The sequence below is a fragment of the Phalacrocorax aristotelis genome, chromosome W (genome assembly GCF_949628215.1).
Source record: "Phalacrocorax aristotelis chromosome W, bGulAri2.1, whole genome shotgun sequence".
NCBI classification, from domain to species: Eukaryota; Metazoa; Chordata; class Aves; order Suliformes; family Phalacrocoracidae; genus Phalacrocorax; species Phalacrocorax aristotelis.
In genome coordinates, this window is record NC_134310.1 from 12477089 (window position 1) to 12488121 (window position 11033).

The window sequence follows — 11033 nt, forward strand, 5'->3', positions numbered from 1 at the left end:
GTTCCTCTAGATTATAGTCAGCACCAATAAGATTTTGCTGGTTCTTGACAAGTTCCCTCTACTGTTTTATATACTTTCAGGCATAGAAAAAAAGTTAATTTTTTTTGCAGGGATCTATCTTTAAATTATGTTTTATATATTTATAAATATACTGTTTATAGTTGAGGACCATTATTAGGGGACCTGCTTGCTGAAACTTGTTACTTGAATTAGTCTGGGATTATATCTGTTAGAATAGCTATTAGCAAAGGCATTGAAGAAAAGTACTAGAAAAGCTGAGGTGGATAAACGTTTTATTAAATTTATATTAATTTGTTACATAATAATATATATATATTTATATATATAAAATTATATATACTATAAATTTAATTAATAAAATTTATTAATATTTTATTATTTTCTGTATCGACAACTTTCCTCCTAATTTCTTCTGCAGAAGCTCAAGAATTCATCTTGTCTTTTTTAATTCTTTCTAAGGTAGCTAACAGTGTTGCTTAACTTTAAAAAGGTACACATTAAAAATGATTAAATATTTATCTTTCTATTAATAATTAATGTATAGAAACCAATGTTGCTAAATAAACCTGTAAGCTGCGCTAACATTTGAGGAAAGGTGTAGCCAGCTTGCTAGGGCACTCAGTGTACCCATTCAGTGTTCTGATAAGTTAGTTAGAAGTCTGATTCTTGCAGTGATCGCGTTCTAAAAAAAGTTATTCTTATCTTAATGTTCAACTTTATATTTTCAACAACTTCTTGGGACCAATTTCACATAGAAAGAATTTTTTTTAATTAAAGGTTGATTGTTTCATTTTGTTAACACTGAAATTGTAATACTTGTTCATCCTTAAGTGGGATTTGAGTTTATGTAAGTATGAAGTTTTCCTCGGGTTGGAATATGTATGTTAATGTTAAGGTATTTTAGCTATATGTAACTGTATTTAAAGAAAAGTTGAGTGTGTAACTATATGGGAATATTTAAAATCTTAGTTTGCTGTTAAGGTATCCTGTCATTGGCTCAGCAGGGGTGGGTATATATATTATTTTCTTGTTAATACCTACTTATAGATATTTGGAAAAGGGTTTCTTTTATGAACTTCCCCATACAGAGTATGTTGCTTTATTTTTCTGGGATAGTTTCTGGAAACTGAGGTTAATGATGCATTTAGATTTAGCTAACATCTGATAATCAGCTTGGGAATCTATGGTGATTCTGTGTAGTTTGTATAAGCAGTTTTTCTATAAATAAATAAAAAACTAAGTCTACCCGTTTTTTTTTTTTTTTTTTCCTGTAAAATTACGCATATGTATGTACGCATTCCCCTATATGTAGTATCCCCCGAAAAGGATATTATCTGTGGCTTACTCATTGGGTTTTGTTTGGTTATTTTATAGATAACATTTATATATAGAAAGTTTAGTGCAATTTAAGAGGAACCATAAATCAATTAATTCCTTTTCCATACAACCATCTCTTAGTAGAATAAATAACATTGAAGACTTTGCAAGATCCAAGCTTGAATATTTGCTTAGTCCAGAAGATTAAGGAATGGCTTGCATTGTCTTGTTCAAACTACAACCAGATTTCTATACCCTTTCTTTTTACAAAGATTTCTGTACTTCCTGAGCATCTGTGGAGGGAGGGTATTTTTTGTTATTCTTTCTACTCCTTGGCAATCTAAGGGATGCTACAGAAGTGTCTTTATCTTTCCAAAAGCAGAATGTAACAAATAACCTCTGTAGTAATCATCTTATTGTTTCTAGACTTGAATATAGAATGTTTTATTTATACCCATACACACACACATACACACACTTAGTAGAATTGTGAGGCTGCAAGTCATTCAAAACAAGCATTGAGTTGGATAGTTTACATTCTATTTGTTCTTTTCTTAGTTCAACATGCAGTTCTTTTACATCACACTATTGGATTCAGTGTGTATATGGATCGTACTCTATAGGCAATTCCCACCTGTTCCTATTGCAGGTGTGAAGCATTGGACATCTATTGATTTAGGCATTGTTTCTGTCTTGGATTTTAGTGTATAAAGCTCTAAACTTCAGAGTTTTCTAATTAGAGCAGCAGTTTTTCACTGAGACGTACCTCACTAGTGAGGCATTTTAGCATCAAAGATTAGGTGAGAGTGGAGCACAACATAAAAAAAAAAAAAACAAAACAACAAAAACCAAACCCCAAACCAAAACCACCAAACACCAAAACAAACCCAAACCAAACAAAAAAACCACCTGTGCTAGGTTAGTTTGGGCTCTAATCCAGAGCTGTGCTGCTGACTGGGAAGTGAAAACAAAGATTGGTATGAAGGTAAGGTTCGCACTAGTAGAGGCAGGGATTCTATATTTCAGTCCCTTGGAACATTAGTGTTGCTTCCAATGAGCAAAACTGACTGAGTGGGTAGAATAGTAAAAGGATGAGGAGAAAGTCCAAGAAGGCTAGAGGTAGGAGAGGATGAAGTGCAAGGAGAAAGTCAAGGAAACATTGGTACTTTTAATGAAATTGATGGCAGACAAGACAAATAACACTTTAGAAATTCTTAACCATTGCCAACAGATTTTCACAACAGTATTAATATTGTTTCCATAGGAGCATTGCTCCTAATTTAAACAGAAAAAGGCATATCTTTGACCTGAGGGCACAAGAATGAGGCATGTAAAAATGAGATACTTCTTGCTAAGAACTTTAATGAGTTCCAGCATTCATTTCGCAAGCTGAGCTTTCAGTAAGAAAATGTGAGCTGCTTCAAGAGCCTATTTAGCTAAACTTCACCTATTAATTGGTGTTTTGTGGTTTGGTTGGGGTTTTTTGTTTGGTTGTTTTTTTCTCTCAAAAGGCAGTCAATGTTCTTTTTACTAAAAAAACCCATCTATATATATATCAGGTAGGATTGGAAGAAATAGTTTGAGTTGCAAAGCTTGATATTATGCTGTTGTTGCATGTCTATTTTAAAGCTTATTACAGTTTGTCCTTATAGTACTTGAAACGTTTAGAACCTTGCTTTAATGAAGTTATTAAAATGTATTACCTTTTGAATGTACACTTATTTCGCCTTCTATTCTTGTTTACTATTTTTGTTAAGATTTATTGAGGTTTTTGGTTCATCTGTTTTGTGTAAGTCCATAGTTTATGTATGCACTGGAAGTATTTTAATGGCTGGTATCAGTAATGTGTACAACTCCCTCAGTTAATGGCTTGGCACAGCTGGCATACTGAGGAACGTCTATGAGAGTGACTTTCTATTTCAGTTGCCTGGTTCCTAATCTTGAAGTGCAACAGTGTTCTATTTTTCTACATACTGTTTCAAAGGGGTTTTAGAACAGGTAACTGAGAAAAGCATACTTACTCTTTATTAGGCTTATATTTGCTTTGTACCTCCACTTAGAAAAATGTATAGGGATTGAAAAAGGATTTAAAACCTCATTTTCCTAGAAGAGTGTGAAACACTCTTAATTTTATGTATGCTGGATAAAGGATAATGGACAATTGCTTGGCTTTTTTGGTTGTGCCCATATTTTATTTTTTTTTTTAGTTTCAGGTTACTTTGAGCTCTTTTGTTTTGTTATCTTTCACATGCATCTGTCCACTGTAAAAGTTGAAAGGTTTGCAGAGTTTTTTCTGTCAGGAAGTTTTGTAAAGTGGAGAACTGCAAAGACCCAGTTAAAAATTGGTAAATAACAAGACAGAGGAAGGCAATAAATTTATTAAAGTATGAGTGAAATCTACCTTAATTAAATTTTAATGAATAATGCACATAAAGGAAATAATGCAACCTTGCATGATATCTGCGTAAATCTAACAAAGATGGGACAAAGTGTTAAAAGGCATAGTTTGGATAAAAAATGATGATGCTAAGAATGCAGTTACCATTTTAGGCTGAGAAAAACTAGAAAGTCTAATATGAAGCTTGAACAGTGAAATATGAACATCAACTCTTCAGCTATTAATTATCAGGGATGGAAAGCAGAATTAAAAAAAAGAAACAAATGAGAATACAGGATATCTTGGTTGTGTTCTCCCGTCTTCATGATACTGTTCTTGAGACTTCTGTATGCTTGTGCTGGTTTTGGCTGAGAAGGGGTTAATTCTCTTCACCCTAGTGCATGAAGTAGTCAGGGACCTTTCCGGCTTCCTGTGCTCTGCCACTTGCGTGGGAGGCTGGGAAGGGCGGGGCCACAGCTGGGGGCGGCTGATTCCGACTGGGCAATGGCATGTTCATGCCATACCATGTGACACCATGACCAGTATATTGAGGGGGGGCAGTTGTGGCTTGGGGCTGGGTGGCTGAGTCATGTGTGGTTTGTTCTGGTGGTTCATTCCCCTTCCCCCGCCCGGGGTTTCGTGCCTCTCGTTTTCCTTTCCATTGCATTTTTGTTGGTGGTGTGTTTTTTTTTTTTTAATTTTAATTATTAAACTGTTCTTATCTCAACCCACAAGCGTTAACCTTCTGATTCTCTCCCCCATCCCACCGGTGGGGGAGTGAGTGAGCGACTGTGTGGGGCTGACTTGCTGGCTAAGCCACAACAGTCTTTTTGGTGTCCAATGTGGGGCCCAAGGGTTAGATATAATAACAGCTGCTGGTCACAGCACCATGTTCTCATTTTTGCAGTTGGTGTTAAAGATTGGTGTTGGTCTGTTTAGTCTGCTGTGTTCTGCTGTGATTAGTAATGTTTTGCCTATGAGAGTTGTTATGCAAACACTGGTTTTCAGCTTCATCTGGTATTTGGAGTTTTTGCTGAAACTGTTAGGGTACTTGGGATACCACCTTGTTGAGGCAATTAGCAATTATACCTCCTCCTCTGAGAGACTTTATATGGAGGAAATACAGAATAGTACCTTTGCAACTTTGTTCTATGATGTCTCTGCCTCTATTACAACAACGTTTTTGTATCTTGAACATCCTTGGGTGGTTAAGGTGCACTTATTGTTAGTTTTTGGGCATGTTGTTTTGGTTTTGACTAAGCAACTTCAGAATATCACCCAGAAATCTGCCCCGAGGCTTGATAGTTATGAGTGGCAGGGCATGTGGGATAGCATGGGCAAATACCTAGGGCAGTGGTCACCCCCAGTGTTTTGGAGTTTCGCTCCCGAACAAGTACAGAATCCTAAAAAACTAGTAAAATATTTGGAGAAAGTATGTTGTTACGCTGGGAACTCCAGAGAGACAGAGATAACTGCAACATGCTGGGGCCTGGCCCATGGGTACTGAGCCCTGCTCAACAGTATTCAGTGCCCCCAGGGGGAAGAGAATGTTTCTGGATTGAAATGCAAAGTGACTGGCACTGTAGACAATCCAACCCCTAGGACAATCACTGTGGCTATTCAAACCCCCATGACAGGTACTGGAGCTGGCTCAGAGAATCAATCCGTGCCAGTATCAGTCGCCCCCATACACAAGACGAAATATCGGAAGTGGACGTAAACTCGTTTAGAACGGGATGATGAAAAAGCAGGGCTGTCACGAGGAGAGGAGGAAGAAGTAATAAATGAAATAGAGACCACCCGATCCCTGTCCTTGAGTGAGTTGCGAGATATGCGGAAAGATTTCACCCGTTGTTCAGTTAGCACATTGTCACCTGGCTGCTCTGATGCTGGGATAATGGGGCCAGTAGCCTGGAACTAGAGGGAAAAGAAGCCAAACAATTGGGATCCCTTTCTGGGGAAGGGGGTGTTGACAAAGCAATTGGGGAAAAAAAACCCCAAGCCCTCAGCCTCTGGAGGCGACTCCTGTCCGGAGTGAAGGAAAGGTATCCCTTTAAAGAAGATGTTACATATCGCCCAGGAAAATGGACAACTATGGAGAAAGGCATCCAGTATCTAAGGGAATTAGCTGTGCTTGAGGTGATTTACGGTGACCTGGACGATCAACAGTCATCCAAAGATCCAGATGAAGCCAAGTGCACACGACCCATGTGGCGGAAGTTTGTACGGAGCGCACCATCTTCGCATGCAAACTCATTGGCAGTAATGTCCTGGAGAGAGGACGAGGCACCAACAGTGGTAGAGGTGATTGAAAGACTCTGGGCTTATGAAGCACATATCTCTTCCTCGCTCGTCTCTCTTGTGGAGAAACTATCCCAAGAGGTCCAGCAACTCAAAGAACATATGTCCTCCTCCCCACCTCCACAGGGTAGTGTCTCAGCTGTTAGGAATAAGCGTCCTTTGGCTCAAAGGAGGGGATACACACCATGGGCCACCCTATGGTTCTACCTGTGTGACCACAGAGAGGACATGATGAGGTGGGATGGCAAGCCTACCTTGACCCTAGAGGCACGGGTACGTGAGCTGCAAGGAAGAACCGTCACTCAGGGAGGTTCTTCCAGGAAAGCTGCTGCTCCAGTTTCCATTTAGCAAGTCCCCAGACAGAGGAGTAGAATTTGCTGATTTTCTTCCTGATCTTAATAGACACACTTGTGATTTGTATCGACAGGGAGTGATGAACGCTATGATCAGGACTAGAGGGGCCCTGCCTCCAGCCGGGTGGAGGAAAGGGATAACCGGGCTTACTGGACTGCGTGGAACCGATGGCCTGGCACATCCGACCCACAGGAGTATAAAGCTTTAGTGAATACTGGTGCACGGTGCACCCTAATGCCATCAAACTATAGGGGCAGAACCCATCAGCATTGCTGGAGTGACAGGGGGATCCCAAGAGCTAACTGTATTGGAGGCCGAAGTGAGCCTGACTGGGAATGAATGGCAAAAGCACCCCATTGTGACTGGCCCAGAGGCTCCGTGCATCCTTGGCATAGGCTACCTCAGGAGAGGGTGTTTGAAGGACCCAAAAGGTTACAAGTGGGCTTTTGGTGTAGCTGCCTTGGAGATGGAGGGAATGAAATAGCTGTCTACGTTGCCTGGTCTCTCAAAGAACCCTTCTGTTGTGGGGTTGCTGAAGGTCAAAGAACAACAGGTGGAATCACCACCACAACAGTGCACTGGCGGCAATATCGCACCAACGGAGACTCTCTGATCCCCATCCATAAACTCATTCACCGACTGAGGAGCCAAGGAGTGATCAGTGAGACCCACTCACCCTTTAACAGTCCCATATGGTCAGTGCGGAAATCTAATGGAGAGTGGAGGCTAACAGTAGACTATCGTGGCCTGAACAAAGTCACTCTGCCACTGAGTGCTGCTGTGCCAGACATGCTAGAACTTCAATACAAACTGGAGTTAAAGGTGGCCAAGTGGTGTGCCACAATTGATATTGCTAATGCATTCTTCTCAATCCCTCTGGCAGCAGAGTGCAGGCCACAGTTTGCTTTTACATGGAGGGGTGTCCAGTACACCTGGAATCGACTGCCCCAGGGGTGGAGAAACAGTCCTACCATTTGCCATGGACTGATTCAGACTGTACTGGAACAGGGAGAAGCTCCACAACACCTTCAATACATTGATGACATCATTGTGTGGGGCAACACAGCGGAAGAAGTTTTTGAGAAAGGAGAGAAAATAGTCCAAATCCTCCTGGATGCTGGTTTTGCCATAAAACAAAGGAAGGTCAAGGGACCCGCACGAGAAATCCAGTTCTTAGGAATCAAATGGCAAGATGGTCGTTGTCAGATTCCAATGGATGTGATCAACAAAATAGCAGCCATGTCTCCACCAACTAGAAAAAAGGAAATCGAAGGTCTTTTAGGGGTTATTGGTTCTTGTAGAATGCATATTCCAAGTTACAGTCTGATCGTAAGCCCTCTCTATCAAGTGACCCGGAAGAAGGATTTCAAATGGGGCCCTGAGCAACGACAAGCCTTTGAACAGATTAAACAGGAGATAGTTCATGCAGTAGCCCTTGGGCAGTTCTGTGCAGGGCAAGATGTAAAGAGTGTGCTCTACACTGCAGCCAGGGAGAATGGCCCTACCTGGAGCCTCTGGCAGACAGCAAATGGGGAGACCTGAGGTCGACCCGTAGGGTTTTGGAGTCGGGGATACAGAGGGTCCAAAGCCCGCTGTACTCCACCTGAAAAAGAGATATTGGCAGCATATGAAGGGGTTTGAGCTGCTTCAGAAGTGGTTGGTACTGAAGCACAGCTTTTCCTGGCACCCTGACTGCCAGTGCTGGGCTGGCTGTTCAAAGGAAACATCCCCTCTACACACCATGCAACTGATGCTGCATGGAGTGAATAGGTTTCCCTGATCACCCAGCGGTCTTGAGTAGGATACCGCAGTCGCCCAGGAATCTTGGAAGTGATCATGGACTGGCCAGAAGGCAAAGACTTTGGATTATCACCAGAGGAGGAGGTGACACGTGCTGAAGAAGCCCCACTGTATAACAAACTGCCAGGAAATGAGAAGCAGTATGCCCTGTTCCCGGATGGGTCCTGTCGCCTTGTGGGAAAGCACCGGAGATGGAAGGCTGCTGTATGGAGTCCTACACGACAAGTAGCAGAAACTGCTGAAGGAGAATCGAGCCAGTTTGCAGAGGTAAAGGCCATCCAGCTGGCCTTAGACATTGCTGAATGGGAAAAGTGGCCAGTGCTCTATCTCTATACTGACTCCTGGATGGTCGCAAAATGCCCTGTGGGGCTGGCTACAGCAGTGGAAGCAGAGCAACTGGCAGCGCAGAGGCAAACCCATCTGGGCTGCCACATTGTGGCAAGATATTGCTGCCCTGGTAGAGAACCTGGTTGTAAAGGTACGTCATGTGGATGCTCATGTCCCCAAGAGTCGGGCTATTGACGAACATCATAACAACCAGCAGGTAGATCAGGCTGCCAAGATTGAAGTGGCTGAGGTGGATCTGGACTGGCAACATAAGGGTGAACTATTTCTATCTCTGTGGGCCCATGACACCTCAGGCCATCAAGGGAGAGATGCAACATACAGGTGGGCTCATGGTCAAGGGGTGGACTTGACCATGGATGTTATTGCACAGGTTATCCACGAATGTGAAACATGCACTGCAATCAAGGAGGTGAAGCGGGTAAAGCCTCTGTGGTATGGGGGATAATGGCCGAAATATAAATATGGGGAGGCCTGGCAAATTGACTATATCACACTGCCACAAACCTGTCAAGGCAAGCACCATGTGCTGACAGTGGTGGAAGCAACCACCGGCTGGCTGGAAATATATCCTGTGCCCCATGCCACTGCCTGGAACACTATCCTGGTCCTGGAAAAACAAGTCCTGTGGCAACATGGCACCCCAGAGAGAATTGAGTCAGACAACAGGACTCATTTCCAAAATAACCTCATAGACACCTGGGCCAAAGAGCATGGCATTGAGTGGGTGTATCACATCCCCTGTCACGCACTAGCCTCTGGTCAAGTTGAACAGTACAATGGACTGTTAGCGTACTTTTTAAGAGCAATGGGGGGTGGAACATTCTAACACTGGGATACCCATTTAGCAAAAGCCACCTGGTTAGTCAACACGAGGGGATCTGCCAATCGAGCTGGCCCTGCCCAGTCAGAAATCCTACATACTGTGGAAGGGGATAGAGCCCCTGTAGTGCATGTGAAAAATATGCTGGGCAAAACTGTCTGGGTTCTTCCTGCCTCAGGAAAAGACAAACCCATTCGTGGGACTGTTTTTGCTGGAGCTCCTGGGTGCACTTGGTGGGTGATGCGGGAGGATGGAGAAATCTGATGTGTGCTTCAAGGGGATTTGATTTTGGGCGAAAACAGCCAATGAACCTAATGGCACAATGGGAACTGCTATATAATATTGTGTGTCATCTCTATGTTCTATCAATGATATCATAGAACAGACCTCCCTATCCACGGAAGATCAACTTTGATGAAACAAGCGAAGCGCAGCAGTGATGGAATCATGACTGACTCGGTATGCAGCAACCCAACGCCACACACCATCTCTCCCACCCTGAAAGACTGATAGGACAGATGGAGCCCAGAGTCATGGACTGGGTGAACTCGGTGGACATTTTTATGGACTCTTTGCAGGGAAGGCCCGTACTACACAGACATCATTTCCTTCGGTTATGTCAAAGGATGGGAAGGGGAGGCGTGGTTGTTAAGGTTGTATTGAATGGTATGGAACCTGGGCATGGTGTAAATAGTATGGAATAAGGGGTGGAGAATGTGCTGGTTCTGGCTGAGAAGGGGTTAATTCTCTTCAGTGTAGTGCCTGTAGTAGTCAGGGACCATACCAGCTTCCTGTGCTCTGCCACGTGGGTGGGAGGCTGGGAGGGGCGGGGCCATGGCAGCTGACCCCAACTGGCCAATGGGATGTTCATTCCATACCATGTGACGCCATGATCAGTATATTAATGGGGGCAGTTGCGACTCAGGGACTGGCAGCGTAGGGTCGGCGGGCAGTGAGCGGCTGCGTCAAGTGCAGTTTGTTTTGGTGGTTCTTTCCCCTCCCCTCCCCACTCGGGGTTTTGCGCCTGTCATTGTTTTCCTTTCCATTGCATTTTTGTTGTTTTGGTTTTTTTAAATTTTAATTATTAAACTGTTCTTATCTCAACCTACGAGCCTGTGGGGGCGTGGGTGTGTTTGTGTGAGTGAGCAGCCCTGTCGTGCTTAGCTGCCTACTGGGGTTAAACTATGACAGCAAGGCATGTGTGGTGTTCTGATGTAGCATATAGGATGAACAAAGCCTGGACACTAACCACAGTCAGTTTATAGGAAGCTTGCTCTAGTCACTGTAGAGGAAATAATTCTGCATGTCTTCTTCAAAGATCAGTCTAAATTGATATCCTTTTAAATCTTTCAGCATACACTCTATGCTTGAGCTTCAGTGACTTAAAATATGTAAGCAGAAATAGATAGAACACAAGATAAATGTAAACAATATGGACTTTTCTGCGTAAAAGCAAAGTGTATTAAGGACAGAGATTTTTGTTATTAATGACATTGCTTTGAACAAATGCAAGTGGACGAGTAATAGCGAAGTAATGAATTAAATAGCTTAAAAGCAGGAGTCGCATAGTACTGCTGCCCATGACACCTTTTCACTAAAATTTGTTCACTTGGGAATTAAAAAAGGATGATACCTGTTTTAAAGAGAAGAAATTGTGAATCGTCTAGAAAAATTATCTCATCCTCCTAAATAGGG

The 11033-nt window shown here is 42.7% G+C and overlaps 1 protein-coding gene and 1 long non-coding RNA gene across 3 annotated transcripts in view; one reads left to right on the forward strand and one right to left on the reverse strand.

Annotated features, from left to right (window-relative positions):
* The window catches only part of LOC142049261 (ras GTPase-activating protein 1-like), a 132659-nt gene that overhangs the window by 5556 nt on the left and 116070 nt on the right, over positions 1-11033 (forward strand). The window lies entirely within an intron of this gene.
* Positions 1-11033, reverse strand: part of LOC142049262 (uncharacterized) — a 363337-nt gene that overhangs the window by 1081 nt on the left and 351223 nt on the right. The gene's annotated exons all lie outside the window — the stretch shown is intronic.